Here is a 14,932-nt window from a genome sequence, read left to right as displayed (position 1 = left end):
TTTAATAAAAAGAGGAAATTTGGATATGGGGACACACACAGGATGACACTATGCGAAGATCACAGATCAGGCAAATATCAGAGTGATGCATCTACATGTCAAAGAACGCAAAGTTTGCCAGCAAACCACCAGAAGCTAGGAGAGGAGCATAATACTTTTTCCCCTCACAGCCTTTAAAAAAAAAAACTAACCCTGCCAACAGCTTGATCTCAGAGTTTTAGCCTCCAGAACTCTGTGACAATAAATTTCCATTATTCTAAGCCACTCAGTTTTTGGTAATTTGTTATGGTAGTTCTAAGAAACAAATACACCTACCATCACAGTACTGTATTATACAGAATAGTTTCATTGCCTAAAAATGCTCTGTGCTTCACCTATTCATTCTTCACTACCTCCCAGAGATCTTGGAAACCACTGATATTTTTAATGTCTCTACTGTTTGGCCTGTGAAATTAAATTTTTAAGTAGCTCTTTGTATAACTGTGGGTAATTACAGAAGGAAAGAGAGAAGAAAAGCACTTGGCTTTCCACTGTGACATCCAGGTATTTGTTGAAAGTTTTAGAAATAATTAAATGTGAGAACTAAATAGTATAAAAAGGACTGTCAGATCAAATAATCTAGTTTTTGAGGCTGCATATGGAGTAAGGTAAAATAATAGGTGTCACTGGCAAATAGTAAAAACTTAAGTACAAAATATTGTACTTAAGTTTCAATTATGAAACAGCAACAATTGAGGTCAAATAAAGCAGATTAATCACCCTTTCAAAGTAATGATACATTGATGAAATTAATAGTAACTGAAAACATGTTATTTTCTTTTGCTGCATAGGGAATATACACTTAGATTTAAGTTTAGTAACAAAGTACGCAATGTGAAAAGCCTAAAAGATATAATGTTCATATGTAAATATGAATTTGTGCTCAGCAAAAGATGTCAAAATCTATTGATAACTTGTCTTAAAACATGTAGAAATGAAAGAGAATAAAGCTTACATTTTTTTCAATTGGATTTAAATAACTGTAAAATGATTAACTACATGTTCAATCCTTCATTTACTCTTTTTCATTGATCATTCATTGCTGCATGGAGAAGCACACATCAAAGGTTAGGCATCAACTGACCCATTACTTTCTAGAGGTGACTAATGCTTCTAGTTGCTTCTAGTGAAAACCAGCTTACAAGAAAACAGGTTAAAAATATGTTTTGGGTTTAGCAGTTTCCTACAACTCATTTGGTTTTCGTACACAATTGTATTTTGTTAAGGCGAACATATGATTTTGCTATTACATATTATTTTGTTACCACATAGAGTTTTTCTGCATTATAGCATGTAATCTATGCTACATCATAATTGTGGTGTGTGTATGTGTATGTATGTGTGTGAGTTTGTGTGTGTCTTTTCTCCTTTGCTAGACAGTGGGATTTGAAGAAGGCAGGGACTATGTTATATTTATCTTTAATTCCCAAATACTTTACATTTGGACCATAGTAGGTATTCAATAAACGCATGCTTTTAAAATTATTTTTTTCTTCTTAAACCAGGATTATTAAAGAAAATGTTGGAAATATAGAAAAGTATAAAGTGAAATATTTAAATAACCAGTAAGATCATAAACCAAAATTACTTATATTTTGATGTATTTTCTTCAGGTTTTTAAATAATGCACATGTATGTATACATCAATATATTGATGTGCAGTGTATAATTTGTATCAGATAATAAATTGTTTACAGCATGCTTGTTTCGCTTAATATTATATATGCTAATTTTGCAGTATCATTAAAACTCACTGAAATACACCTTTAATGGTTATACAATATACACCCTGATTTATCTAACCATTCTCTCACCTTGGCTATATTTTACATTAAATTTGTACTGTATACAATTTGATGATGAAACAATATGGTCTTAGAGTCTATGAGCATATAACATTATTATACCTTCGCAGGAGTTTCTAATTTCTATGCTGTGTTACCTTTTGTAAGATTTTTAGATCATATTATTAAATTTAACAAATAGTAGGACCAGGACTAGGGTGACGATCTAGGCAAAGTGCCTAGGGCACAAAATTTAAGGAGGTACTCTCCAGTGCAAATGCCGACCCTGCTTTTGCAGGAACGTGAGAGGGGGTACTTCCTTAAATTTTGCACCGGGTCCCTTGTTTGCCTCGCCCTAGTCCTGGTCCCAAGAAAGTGTTAATCCTAAATTTCTGTAGCATCTTAAAAAATATACTATGTGAGATGTATTACCATATTCAGGATATTCCTAAAACCTAAACTCTAATTTCATATTTAGAAAGCATTAATTGTAAATATATTTTTTCCATTTGGAATTCTCCTGTGTGTCTCATTACTTTTAAGTCAATATTTTTAAATCTTTCTTTTTATGTTATTATGGGTAAAGTAAACTATCTCTAATGTGAACCGGTTCATGATAGAAGCCAAAAGTAATTTAGTGATATTTTCCATTTCACTACTTCAGAAACTTTAAGCAAGTTTTTGATCTAATAAAAACAGAGCCTACCACATAGGATTTTTGTAAATATTATTAAAGGACAGAGTACATATAAAGTACCTAGCACAGGGCTTGGTACAAAGCAAGCACTAAAAATTGAAGTTATTAGTTACAATTTATTAATTATTATTGATATAAGTGTCTATTTCATTTTCGTTTATCTTAGTAGATAGCTTCTCTTACTATTTGGCATTGATTCCATCATGTGTTATTCTTAATTCCATGTCCCACTGCTCCCTCAACCATGTGACTATTAACCAAACATCTTAAATAGAAGAGTCAACACTCATTGCTTTTACTTCTTAATTTGTCATTCATTTCTAAATGTGAATACTAGCCTAGTCCTCAAAGCCAGTGCAAAATTTACTATCTGTAACTTATTTGTACCTTGTGCAGCCCTGGACTACTTAACAGTATCTCCTTGAATCCCACTCTTCTTGTCTAACTTCTCTAACACCATTCGATTATGACTGTGTTTGTATCTCTAAGGACACCTGTGCTTAGTTTTCTGATTGCTCATTCTTTTTCTTTTTTTGTTTGTTTCTTTTGCCTTTTTGCAATAGCAATAGATATAGAATAGGATTTGAAATATTAAGATGGCATATTCAAAGTATTTTTGTTGTTGTTGTTGTTGTTCTGTTTTGTCTTAATACTTTGTAGTGAGGAATAGGAAAAGTAAAGAATAACTAAGTGGGTGGAGGTACAAAAAAAAGGTTTTACAGGAGAAGGAGCTAACTTGAGAAAAGAAGTTCAGTTTGGACATATTGTGTTTGAGAGGCCTGTAGAACATTTGAGTGAGAAAATCAAGTGGTTGAAATAGAGAATTCTGAGAAACCTGGTTAGAGTTAAGAATTTTGCAGTGATCAGTACAGAGGTTGTTATTCAAGAACTCTGGGAATGAAAATGTAATGGCTGGAAAGAAAATTGGAAATCCTAAAACTGAGAAGCACCCTGTGGTTGATAATGGCAAGGCCTCTGAAAGGTCTTATAATGACAGAGAAAGTGTCATTCTGTTTGGCATTTATGAGGCATTGAACGTTTGACCTTTGAGATTTCAATTTGAGGGAATGGATGTGAGCAGACAACCAATGCAAAAACGTAATGATAATGTATATGAAATTGAAGCATTAAATGATGGTCTAATAAGCTCAATAAACTTGGTGGTATGAAAGTTTAAATGGCAGCTCATTAGAAAGAAGGATTTTCTTCATTAATTATTAAAAATGTGGCCATGTTTAAAGATCTAATAGTGAATTGAAATTTGACTATGGATCAATAAAATAGTTGACTGGTACAGTAGAGGGCTTCTTTGAAATCATTTACTTCACTTTGTTAGGGGATTCAATTAGCAATTAGGTGAGTTTCCTGCAGTGTTTAGAATCATGGGACTTAACAATATATAGAAGAAAACTGTGAAGTCAGTAGAATTGGGGGAGAAGAAATTATGGGAATATGAAAGCAGCAGGGAAATATTCTGAGTTTAATACCATGGAAATAGAGCAGCTTCCAGTGATAATCATCAGGTCCCAGAGGCAACCGTGCATGCGAACTGTGACTGTTTGGAGTACAGGACTTCTAGACCTTAAAGTGCAGGTGCCAGAAAGGGCACGAAGGTAGTAAAGCAGTATGGTAAATATAACTGGGTATAGCTGTGATAAAGGAGACTAACACATTCTTTTAGTGATGGAGTTTGACCCTTGGCATTTTACCACAAATAACTAAATCACTAAGATGTTTATCTGAATCATAAAGCTTTAAAATTGAAATGCATTATCTAAAACAGACTTGCCAAACTGCCATCGTTTTACAATTGAGGAAGTGGAGAAAATGTGAATTATCTGAGGTCACACTGCTAGTGAGTAACTAAGGCAACATAAACAACTTAGTACTTGGCTACAAGTGATTTAAATGGGTTATATCTTACTGATACTGAGGAGTGTTTTCTATTACGTGAATAGTATCTGTGGAATTTGTCCTTTCCACACAGTTGGATTTTTAGTACTGTGTGCACCAGTATTTCATTTACTAAATGATAATAAAAGTGTTTTCTTCTACTAAGATATAGTTATGTAGAACAGCAAGTTTTGATTGGTTCCAACAGATTATGTCACTTTTTAGCAATTTTATAATTTATTTAAAACTCACATTGATTAAAAATGTATTCTTAAATTTTACCATAAACTAGTATTGAACAATTTCTGAATCACATTGCTCTTTGCCCAACTAAATATTAGGAGATTTCTTTTAGTTTCACTGTGCTCAATGGGAGAGGATTATTAACATCTTCTTATGTGTAGAATCACGTAATAGAACGGTATAATTATACTGCAAGAGATCATTGAGATTAACCAATCCTACCCCTTCATTTTTTAGAAGAACAAAACTAAATGAGAAAGTTTAAATAATTGGTCCCACAAGATTTGTGCTACATGAATATGTTCTTAGGTTTCTTAATTCTCTTAGAGCTTTCCATGCTCCCGCTGTCCCAGGAATCTAAGTACTTGGTGACAATAGCTGTGGATTAATGGAGTTTTTAAGTCTCAATCTCCATTACAATTCATGTTATTGTATTTTTTCTCTCCTCTCAGTATAACATGATATCTTATGTAACCTAACTTTACATATTGATATTCAGCCCCTTCATATCACACAGCCACAAGCAATTAATTTTTTTGGTTGACAGAAAAGCATCCTTAGAAAGAGGCAGCCTAACAATACAAAAAAAAAAAAAAAAAAAGTAATTTTAGACAATAACCACTGTACTGCAGAAAACAAAAGAAAAGAAACAAAACTGTGTCCCAAGCCCACCCCCATCCCACATTAGCAAAGGCTCAGTGGGGAACACAGACATCTACTCTCACAAGTATGTAATGAAGTGCACCTCTACAATCCCACAGGGATGGTCTCAGTAGAGACCATATGAGGAGTCTGAACTTGAATCCTCACTGGGTAGTAACCAGATGCCCCTCCCCTTCCCCTCTGGCATGGTGTCAAAGGAGGCTTAATGGAGTCAGGATGTTCCCCATCACTTGTCAGAAATGAGTTCACCCCTCAGCCCCACCCCGCACACACATACAGTGTAGCATAAATGGAGACCACTTTGGGAGCCAGAAATCCCACTGCCTCCCAGTAAAATGAGAACTCTCCCCTTCATGTGCCAATGGAGAAGTGTACCAAATGGGGAAACCCGGACTTCTACCTCCCCATGACAGTAATGAGAAGGTAACCTTCTTTTCCCCTGCTGGGGTGAGCAGTGTCAAAAAAAAAAAAAAAAAAAAAAAAAAGCCAATTAATACAGAAGATTTAAACAAGATGCAAAGTCTCATAATATAAAATATCCATGTTTTAATCACAAACTATTCATCAGCCAGGTGTTAGGGAGCTCTCTAACAAAATGAAAAAAGATAACCAATAGATGTCAACACTGAGAAGGCAGAAATGTTAGAATTAATTGACAAAGATTTTTTTTTTCAATTGACAAAGATTTTTAAGCAGTCATGATAAAAATACTTCAAAAAGTATTTATAATCATTCTTGAATGAAATAAAAAAATAGAAAGCCTAAACAAATAGACATTTTTGCTGAAGAAACAAGATATAAAGAACCATCAAGTGGAAATTTTAGAACTAAAAATCGTAATCATACTAAAAATAAAAATCCCAGTGAATGAACTCGATTACAGAAAGGAAGATACAAAAGAAAGAATCAGTAACTTGTAAGATGTAACAATGAAAATTACCAAATCTGAATGGAAAGAAAACAGCCTGGGGAAAACAACAACAACAGCAACAATAACAACAACAACAAAGAGAACCTCAGGAATCTGTTGGACTATAATAAAAAACCTAAGATTTTTGTCATTAGAATCCTGGAAGGATAGGAGAGGGTAGCTCTAAAAAAAATATACTTGAGTAATGGCTAAACACTTTGAAAATGTGACAAAAAACATGAACCTACAGCTTCAAGAAATAATGCAAACAGAAGAAACTCATGGAAATCTTAGAGATTCCAATCTAAGAGAAAAACAATTCAGATAACAGAGGATTTCTTATGAGAAACCACAGCAAACAGAAGGAATAGGCATAATAGGAAGGGACTATCTCCTGACATTTTATATCCAGTGAAAACATCCTTCAGGAATGAAAGGGAAATCAAGACATCCTCAACTGAAGAAAAACTTAAGAGAATTTGTTACCAGAAGACCTCCCCAAAAAACTGTCTGAAGGAAGTTCTCTAGACAAAAATAAAATGATAGAAGAAGGAACCTTAAAACAACAGTTAGGAAGAAAGAACATGCATGGTAAACAAGAATATGGGTAAATGCAACAAGTTTTCCTTTTCCTCCTGATTTTTCCAAGTTATGTTTGATGGTTAAAGTAAAAATTATAACACTGTCTCATGTGGGTCCAAATGCAAGTAAAGGAAATATTTAAACTGATTATATTATAAATGGGTAAGGACAACAGGATATAAAGGGAAACAAGTTTTCTGTATTTTACAGGAACTGATAAAATGACTCCAGTTGACTGTGGTAATAAGTATGTATATATAATGTAACGTACTTGTAGCAATGAGCAAGATGATAGATAGATAGATAGATAGATAGATAGATAGATAGATAGATAGATAGATAGGCTCAAAAATCACTAAAACGGTACACTCAAAAACAAAGAAAAAAGAACAAATAGAAAAAAAGGGCGGAGTTAAACCTTAACCTATTGTTAATTATTTTAAATGTAAAAGGTGTAAGTGATCTAAATACACTAATTAAAAACAAAGCTTGACAGACTGGATTAAAAACCATGGCCCAACTGTATGCTGTCTATAAGAAACTCATTTTATGTATAACAATATCTATTCTATGGAAAACTACTCAGAAATTCAAAGGAACAAACTACTGATATATAAAAATTGGATAAATCTCCAGAGAATTATGCTGAGTGGAAAAAACCAATCTCAAAGGGTAACTTACTGTATGATTACACTTATGTAACATTTTTGAAATGACAAAATGTAGAAATTGAGAACAGATGAGTGGTTGCTAGGAGTTAAGAAAAGGTGGGGATTGGGAGCAAAATATGGTGTGGCTATTAAAGGACAACATGAGGGAAATGTTCTGCATCTTGACTATATCAGTATCAATATCTTAGTTGTGATGTAGTTTTATTCAAGATGTTACCATTGAGGGAAACTAGGTAAAGGATACGTGAGATGTCTCTGTATTATTTCTTAAAACTACATGTGAACCTATGATGATTTCAAAATAAAAAGTTTAATTAAAGAATCAAATCCCTTGCTATCTCTCTCCTTTCCCTGAGACTCATTCCCTCACCAAAGGCTTCTTCTAAATGCAACAGTAAAGTTACTCCCACTACATTAGAAAAAACAATTGTAACACAGTATTGATCATAAATGATCATAAATCTTTACATGGGATGGAAGAATGGAAAGAATCAGATAACACCAAATAATATATCGTCTGATAACAGTACTTCCCAGAGCTGTGGCCCCTTTTGATAAATATGAAAATTACACATTTTCCCTTTAATATTATTGGAAATTTCAAAATAAATGATAATCAATAAACCATTGAAAACAGAATATTTACTATGTTCTTTTACCCCAACTCCCAGAGACCAAATGCACTGTAATTAATAAGACACCAATGTGGAAGGAACACACCTTTAATCTGAGCCAGAGAGTTCCTTCTATGATTGACCTTATGTCATCCAGGTCTCTGCTGATTTCCCAGGAGACTTGGAAATGGCTGTTGTGACTGAGAAGGTTGCCAAAAAAAAAGCACAAATGTTTTACTTTAAGGTTGAGTCTTAATTGTGTTGGATGTGAGTTAACATCATTGATAAGGAAAACAACAAAAGGACACAAGAAGAGAATGTGGTTATGGAACACTATTTTGACTTGAGAATGGATGCCAGGTAGAGATGACACAAGAGGGCTTCAAGAGAATGAAGCACATAAGTAGACTGCTGTTTCTTTCCTGTTGCGTCTCCCATTAAAAAAAAAAAAAAAAAGAGAGAGAGAGAGAGAAATAAAAGAAAAGAAACCTATCTATCTACTATCAATCATCTATCTCCAAGAACCCACTTCTTGCCTCCTTCCTTACTACTCTCCTGGGTCAAAGCACTATCAAGCCAAGACGCTCAATTCTTCCAACAGATGTCTCTACTTCTATAAGCAATACCCTACCGTTTATTCTCCACACAGCCGCCAGAGAGCCTTCCTAAGCAGAAGTTCCTATGACTGTATTAATTCTCTGCGCAAAACTTCATCTGTCTCAACAAAAAGCCTACATCCTGTAATAGCCTACAAGGCACTGTAAGACCAGGACCTATTTCCTTGTGCTGCTCGGGCCACCGTGACCCCTGCTTCCGCAGTGACATGGAGTCCTGTGGAACCCACCCCAGAGCATGCACCTCCCCTTCCCATCCTCAGCCGGGTCTGCCCCGCAGGGATCTCGCGTGGACCCCAGGCCCACCTGCAACCCTGCCAGCCCCTCACTCCACTTCTGCAGGGGCGGACTCACCTCACCACCCGCCTTAGGACTGCGGGGCAAGAAGCCCCCGAGGCTCCAGAAGCAGCTCGTGCCCTGCGGCGGAAATTCAGGGCAGACCGGATGTAGGCCAAAAGTCAGCTGGGGTTGCGTGGGGCAGGTGCTAGCCCTGCTGGGCTCCCCTGGATTTTGCCCGCAGATCGGCAGGTGGGTTCAGGGTTGGTTAGGAGCAAATACCTAGAGCAGAGCCCAGTGGCCCTGCTTGCAGTAGCTGCACAGAGCTCTCCTGCTGCGGTTGTTTCTCCCACGCTGGGTAAGTACCTGCCTAGGTTCTCTGTTGTGTCCTGTCCCTCGGCCTGGGGTATTTCCTCAGATATGGCTGTGGTTCACTCCCTCATTGCCTTAAAATTGTTGGTCAAATCACATGTTCTCAAAGAGGCGTTATCTCACCGTGCTTACAAGCCAAGCTTACGATCCATGCCCCTTCCCTTGTTTACTTTTTTCATTGTCCGAACCACTATTCATTTTCTAGGGTAGATATTTTTACTTTTTTTTTTCTTTTTCCTGTAATACTCTGGTTGAAGGTAAATTTCTTAAGGGCGAGGGAAAAAGAAGATTCTCTAGCCATACCAGCCTCAGCTTTTGGGTCACAGCGGAGGACTCTGATGCTCATGATCACCGCTGTTGTCTAGATTGAAGCAAACATCTTCAGGTGGATTACTTCAGTAGCCCTCAGGCTTCATACTCTCCAGTGTATCCCCTTACATGCATTTAAAGAGAGTTTTCTTAAATGCAAACTTGATTATATTTCTCCCCTGTCTGAAACCATTTCATGTTTTCCATTGCCTTTAGAATTACGTAGAGGTTGACTGAGAAGGTTCATTTGAGAGATCAGAATGGTGGCACATTTAAGTTCTGAGACCATGGAGTTATTCCTATTTCATTGGGGCTTCTGAATATGGACTTGGGGAGAGGGCGTCATTGTGATTTGGGACTGTCTGGAGTTTGTGAGCAACATGTACAACTGTATGGGTCGGCTCTGATCCAGTCTGGGCAAGTGAATTTCTCCAGCTGCCTTCAGCATTCCAGGTTTAGACACAAACAAGGACGACAATGGGATTTTCCCAGGGTTTCTGTTTTGCCAGTAGTTTTCAACAATATTGAGGAAGTTGGAAGTTGATGAACCTGAAAGGGAGACTTTATGAGGATTAGGAACAGTGAGAATGAGAGAAGTGAAACAGGGCAATATGAAAGCAATTGTTCAGAGGGATTTAAACATTCCCTGGTATTTAGCAAAGATAACATCCTCCCACTGATAAGGGGAGGGGAGATGATGCAGTCAGTTTGATCACCAGCCTGGTCTCCAGGTGCTGGGAGCAGGAATTTGAGATCATGTAGAATCACTGACACATAAAATGATAAAGCTAGATGATATCTTAGTAATATCTTAGTATAAACTTTGGTAATATCTTAATATATGCTTATATACTTTGTAATATCTCTACAGCTGTCTCATTCCAGGTAAACTGAATGCTTTGCTAATTTAAAACACATCTATCTTAAGATGGAATGTAGATAAGATGGAATGTAGATTGTATCATGTAAATAATCTCATATTCTTTTTAATATGATCAACTAATTTCTGTTAGAACATGGGTCATATCTGTCTCATTTGTTTTCTCTGTTTCCTAGACCAATGTCTGGGAGCATGCTTTTCATTTTGAAAAATAAACAAATCACATTTATTAGTTTCATATATATTTTATCACATATTATATCACCATTATACTCACTAAAATAAAATTTTAAAAAAGTTTTACTTAAGGGAGAATTTGCAATGTCATGGCCTATTAATAATATCCTGTGAAAAAGAACATATAAATGACAGTTTGAAAGTTGGATGTTCATGGTAGATTGCCTTGAAGTTAGAAAAGGGGAAAGTCCTATTATGATGTATTTTAACTTAAATTATATAACAGGTAGTTCTTACTTGCAATGAATTTAAAATGCATTTAGGTTGTGTGGAAGCTGGATTATAGTGGATTTGATACTGTTCTGAACAACATCATGTACATTATTTTAAACTGGAGCTAAAGGAAAGTATATTAAATTTTTGGATAAAAGTAAACATGACAGGAAGATATCTGTTTTAATTATTGGAGAGTAAAATTCATTTGGGGCTGTTAAGCACTAGTAAATTTAAAATGTAGAGTTTAAAAAATGCAAAAAGTTATCCCAAGAAAATGATAAAGACTAATGGCATAAGATTCAAAGGAAAAGTTTATATTTGAATATAAACATCAATGTTTTGTTGAAGTTAAATAGTTTATTTTCAATGATATATAAAGATTTTACAGTTAAATTGCAATCCTAAATTTTGGAACATGATTCACTCATTACCTACTTATTGAGAATCTACATTATTCTAGGATACGAAGTCAAAACAAAATCCCTATCAACACATACACACACACACACACACACACACACACACACACACACCTCATCCCTCCTACATATACATATATATATTTATGTGCCTACTACATATATATACATACCTATATTATATCTACTAACACATGCATATATACCTATTACATATACACACATATGTAACTACTGTTGCTAATATATAGTATATATTTTCTGAGATTTAAGGAAAACGTCTAAAATAGGAAAATTAAAACTGGAAATGAAACTGTTGTGAATGGGAAAGTAATTTTATAATTTTAACAACATGTGAATAAACATGGAGCTAAAAGTCCTTATCCAAGATTTTAAAATAAAATAAGCATGATAAAAAGTCTGTGTAATTTTATCAAATGATGCTGTCTAAGCAATGGCAGCTTCAATATGTAAATTTCTCCAGAATTGCATCTTAGAGATGAAGAAGCATTCATATTGTGACATGTACTCAATTAGTGCTTTGTCATCATTTTAATTTCATCTCTTCAAGGTTTTTTTCTATTACCTCTGAAGGATTCACCTTGTTAAAATGATTATTTGAATTTAAAAGCGTTCTGTTTTCAAAAAGTTGTGAAAGAAAAGGAGCCATGTTAATAAATTATTTAACCTATTTTAAAATGGCACCGCATAAATATTCTGCTAGACCCTCTCTGTGTTTCCTGGAAACCTCTCTTTATGAGATGCATTGACTCATTCAGGTTGTCAGGGTGCTCTTTAGTAAAGGCTTCACAGGGCATCAATTTCTATGCACACAGTACTGATTGCTCCTTTTCATCAGCCATTCTCAAAAGTGTGTTGTTTATTTTTTTAAAGACCAGAAAAAAATTTAGTAAATGAAATGAATGAAATATTTATCTTTCCCTTGATAAATTATATATGTATGTGTATATATGTATTATATCTATATATATATATAAATATATCAAATGTATTTTGTATCCTGAGCCTTTCTGTTTTAATTAATGCATGTGCCTTGTAAAAGCAATTTCCACCACACGAGGAAAAGCTGACCCATAATCGTGTGTACTATCTAATCATTTTATGGCTGATTATTATAGGATTTGTGTACCGGACAAAGATCAATTTAAAACAAGCTCAGGAAAATGCTGTTATGTGGCTTGTTATCAAGCGAATTAGTTTTATGTCAAATCTTGTCCTCCAAAATATTTAAAGTACCAACTGTAAAAATTTTATAAACTGTTCCCCTGAACATAAAGTACTCATGTTACATGCAGATTAGGAAATACAAGAATGAGGAAAGTACATAGGGTAGAATGGAAAGTCAGGAGCCAGGAGAGGGGAGAAAGAGAAAGAGAAGTATGGCAGGTAGTAAACAAAATATTATGTATAAAGAGATTAAAGAATAAAAACATTTCAACAAAACAACGTATTGCTACTTCTTAGTTATCTGGTCTGTTTTTCCACTTTCCTCGATATTTGTGACAATGTTAGAATTTTTAAATTTTAAGTCACTGTTCTTAGGTATGTAATGCCCTCTCTCCCTTATCTCCCCTTACTATCAACTCGCTTTTGCCAGCCAGGAAATATTCTTGAAAAACTGCTTCTGTGGATAGGAGTGGGGAATACACAGACTTTAACAATTGACTAAAGCAAGTGACTATGCTTTTGCAATTGTGACATTCAAAGAAAAAATTATTGCTTTTTTCAGTTTGTGGCCTTAGTCAGTCCTCCAAAGGAGTAGCCAAAAATCAATATCAGATGGATCTGAGGAAGGTTTATTAATGATTCTCTTATTATTTGCTTTACTTGGGAGAAATGTTTTTATGGTCAGTCAACATAACACGCACACAGCTCCATCAGTGCTTCTGGGCTATGACATAGTCTCTGTGACTTCAGTGATAATGGAAGAATCAGCTTGATCAGCTTTTGAGTTCTTAAAATATAAAGAGATTCCTCAAATTGTTACAGAGTATGAATTGACTAAGAATACATACTTGTATGTGTATGCCACTGCCTTTAAGATTTGGATCCATTATTTCTGGGGCTGGATCCAGGAATCTTGTTGTTGATGTACATTCCAAGTTATTCCTATGTGGCTTCTTTACAGACCTCCATTTTAGCAAAACATAATTAAGCCTTGTTAATAACAAGCCAGGAGCCTGTTTCTGTGGTAATGCCTATTCTGGGCATCAGAAATTTCAGGCATTACACAGTTTAGACAACTTTTTATAAGCATAATTGAAATGATTCGATAATTGAGAATTTGTGAAGATAAAATGATAATTAGTTAAAATTACCAAGGCGGTATTATTGAATGGGAACTATATCCACTGTACATTTCACTTTAATAAATATTTATAACCTAAACATGTAGGTATTATAATGCCTTCATTTGAACTCAGAAATCAATAACTTCCTGTCATCTTAAAATTCTTTTTTTTTTTTTTTAAATTAGTAAATTTGCTTTTCCAAGAGCATAGTGAAATTATAGTGTTTTTCGTTTGGTGGTGATATCTGTCCTTGTTTTGTTTCTAAGATATTAAGTCAATCAGAATACTAGAAACTTTTCCTTATTATTATTATTTTTAACAAAAATACATCATAAGCTGGGAGGTAGGGATACTAGCATTATTGCTATGTTATGCTTAGGAAGGTGACATTGGAAGTGCCAATGTTATATTTTTCTTTTCTCTCACTCCATTACCTGATGTAATGAACCAAAGTAGGAGATCTTTAGTCTTTTCTTTATTATTCTTTTTTTTTTTTTTTTAATTCATGAGTAGGGTGTCATCAATGCATACTGCCATATCTGGAATTCCAAAAAGTAGAAGTACATAAAAAAATTGGACAATTCAAATAGAATAGAAATTTGATCTGGAAGAACTTCACTTAGAAAACTGTATAGAAACATGATTATTAAGAGGGGCTGGGGAAACAAAAGCCCCGTTTCTCAAATGTACCCATTTTATGGGACTCTCTTGGTGTAGTTGCTAAACATGCAGGTATAGCAGATCACAGGTGGGCCATGCAATCTATATTTAGCAATTGCGCAGGACTTTTTATGACAGTGCCCATTTGGTAAACACTGAAACAGCATTAATGATGAATTAGCTTGGAGAGGGCATGTTTGTAAAAGTCTTCACAGCTGAATCTGGAAGAAGTTCATGACCCTGGCCACCAAGTATGGATGAGTCTTAGGTTTTTATTCACAGTGCTTCTGTGGTCTCTATAAACTTGTATAATTCAACTTTATTTACAGTATAATTCATATACGATAAAATGTACACATTTTAAGTGTACTTTTGAATGAGTTTTGTTTCTAGACAGTTCTAATGATGAAATACTTGGTACATGTTTTGAGAAAAATAGTTATTACTCTAAAAATTGAGCAAAATTCTCCACTTTGATTTTTAGAAAAACCTTGATAACAGGAAGCCTCAGAAAATGCCTTGGACAATTTTTTATAACTTC

This window comes from Rhinolophus sinicus, chromosome 17 (genome assembly GCF_057876585.1).
Source record: "Rhinolophus sinicus isolate RSI-liver-muscle chromosome 17, RSI-T2T, whole genome shotgun sequence".
Classification (NCBI taxonomy): Eukaryota; Metazoa; Chordata; class Mammalia; order Chiroptera; family Rhinolophidae; genus Rhinolophus; species Rhinolophus sinicus.
The sequence above is the reverse complement of the archived record's forward strand: the minus strand, read 5'-3'. Positions refer to the sequence as shown.